The following is a 2,807-nucleotide window of genomic DNA, read 5'->3' as shown; positions in this document are numbered from 1 at the left end:
TTGCTAGACGATGCAGTGCGGTATGATAAGCAATGCAGGTACCTAAACTCGTACGATACATATAAACGTGACAAATGCGCGTTCGCACAAAAAGTGGTGGTTAAAAAAAATTTACTGATCAAAAATAAAATCAAACCACGTTAAAAAACCTCATTCACATACAACCACCCAATCCGAGTGGTTCCATCGCCACAAACTCACGATCACAGACGCAACACCAACCCACGATCTCCACAACCGCATCGTCAGCGAGATCGTGCATTTCATCCCATGCGGCCATCCCACCGCCCCCACCCTCCCCCCTTAAATTCACACCCCTGCCAAAGGCCTTATCATCCAAAACAACACAAGTATCCATTGTGTTGCCACCAAATCGCTCCATCACATCGATCTCCACAGAAAACAACAAGCCCTACTACCAGCGATGGTGTTCTCCGATGAGTACAGGGACGTGGAGGCCCACGACAACACCAAGTTGCACGTCATCCACACGAACAACAAGAAGCAGATGGCGATCTCCCTCACGCAACACGGGCACCACCTCAGGCTCCAGCACCACAAGATCGTCGGGATTGATCTCGAGTACAACAACGAGCCTAAAGCGATGTAGGAACCCGCCATCGTCCAACTCTCTGTCGGCAAGACTCAGCCGGTGCTGCTCTTCCAACTGAGTGCCGCTGAAAGGTGCACCGTCTTCGACAACTTCCTTGCCGACCCCAGGTACACCTTTGCTGGCTTCTCCATCGACGGTGACAAAACTGGGCTAGAGCGCGTCAATCTGGAGATTGCCAACTTCGTCGACATCCAGAAGGAGTGGAGGGTGCCCGAGGCAACCAAGGAGTTGGACTCCCTTGGAGACGTCTCCAGCATGCTCATCGACGACTACTACAATAACATGAAGAAGAAGATCACCGACGATGAACACAGGCGCTGGGCCAGCCTGCCTCTCTCTAAGAGGCACATTGAGTACGCTGCAAAGGACGCCTACACAACATACAAGATATGGAACCACATCACCCTCACCCAGGACGAGCTTCGCCGTGCAAAGCTGGAGAAGGAGGAGCCCCCCAAGAAGCGCGCCAGGAGCAGATCGGGATGGGGAGACGCTAGCTGGTGAAGAAGTAGACGATGCCGGCCAATAGCCAACAATGCTAGCGACGTTTTAGATTTATCATCAAATTTGCTTTCTGTTGTTTGGTTATGTATTGTTAGTTTGCTTGTGATCATTTGCTTTTGCTGAACTTAGTTTGCTTGTCATGCATAATCGCTTGTAATGATCAACTTTGATTATGTTAGATTGCTTTTTGCTGAACTTAGTTTGCTGGTGATGAACTTGTCATACAGAATGCTTGTGATCATTTTCTTTCTATTATTTGCTTATGTATCATTAGATTCGAGTAGTTCACAAAACGGACGAAGATGCAGTGCACAAATAGGACACATGCAGTGCAAAATGTGTACGTATGCTGTATAGGACTCTATCGAATGCAGTGCACACATACCCAACAAAGCAGTGCACACCGTACACTAGAAAAAAGAATACATAAGAGCAAAAACACGAAAGGCAAATGTGATCTGTATATGTAGTGCGGAATATGTGAACATGCAGTATAGAAACATGATCAATGTAGTGCACAAATGATTTACTAAGCAGTGCACGCCCCTACATTTGAAAAAATATGCAAGACGAAAAAATACAAAGAAAAAAATTTGACCACCCAGGTGCAACTAGGCCCCAGCTAGTCTCATAAGAGGAAAAACAATAAACAAAAATGCGACCAACATGCTGTGCACAAAAATGTAGTGCCAAAATGTGTAGTGTGGAATGTGTGCACATGCAGTACAGAAACATGATGAATGCAGTGCAAGATGATTTACTAAGCAGTGCATGCCCCTACATTGGAAAAAAATTAAGAGAGAAAATATTAAAAAAATTGACCACCCAGGTGCAACTGGCCCCAACCAGTTTCGTAGTAGGTCTACGCCCACAGTAGGCGAGTCGTTCTGAGCCACGATGCATGCGGCCGGGCAAACATGGGCCCACAAGTAAGAGAGGATAGAGCAGCGAGCGCTGTGTATAAGCGCCCAAATAAGTAACCAGAGGAGTTCGATGGTGCTGCCTCGCCCGCGCTTATAAACAGGTCGAGCACGCCCTCTGCGGGCGAGGTGGGACTAAACATTATGGTGCACACACAGCGCACCGGGAACCAGCCGTGCTGACAGGCCGACTTGGGCCAAATACGTCTTCACTCCCCAAACATAGGCCCAACAGGAAAAAGAGAGGCTGCTGAAAATTTAAAAAAAATCCCACATACCACTCCACAAACACAGGCCCAACTACGCATTCCGCAGCTCATTGTGATATGACAATGCAGTTCGCTATATTCAAGTAAGCAGTCATGTTGCTTCTCAAATGCATTCGTGTACACTGAATTAGAATCAATCCACCACCTAACACTAAGAACAACATTTATTACTTCCGTTGCTTAATTGGTTGCATAAAAATCTATCCATTCATGCTTCAGACTGAGACAACTCCTCCTCCCATTCCTCTTTTTCTTCAAATCGTAGATCAAGGGTGCCTCCCATCCCGAGCTGTTCTTTGAAATTCCACTAAACCCTCCATGGACTGTAAGTGCGGGTGTTTGTCAAGGATGGCGCCGGTAGTGGACACATGCGTGTACGTAGAGGGTCTAGAGCTCACCAACACCGAGTGGTGCAGCATGCTCGAGTGCCTGATCATACCCAATAGGGGGTATCGGGCACCATTTCTTCATCGCCTCACACTCGCAGACCTGCAGGAAAAT

The 2,807-nt window shown here is 47.4% G+C and overlaps 1 pseudogene; it reads left to right on the top strand.

The window, feature by feature from the left end:
- The first annotated feature begins 424 nt into the window (after positions 1 to 424).
- On the top strand, positions 425 to 1,117 carry LOC147975779 (uncharacterized; annotated as a pseudogene).
- Positions 1,118 to 2,807: the final 1,690 nt, after the last annotated feature.

Source organism: Triticum urartu, chromosome 4A (assembly GCF_056163025.1).
Source record: "Triticum urartu cultivar PI428250 chromosome 4A, HENAU_Tu73, whole genome shotgun sequence".
NCBI lineage: Eukaryota > Viridiplantae > Streptophyta > Magnoliopsida > Poales > Poaceae > Triticum > Triticum urartu.
Note: the sequence above shows the minus strand (reverse complement) of the source record. Positions and strands in the feature narration are given on the sequence as shown.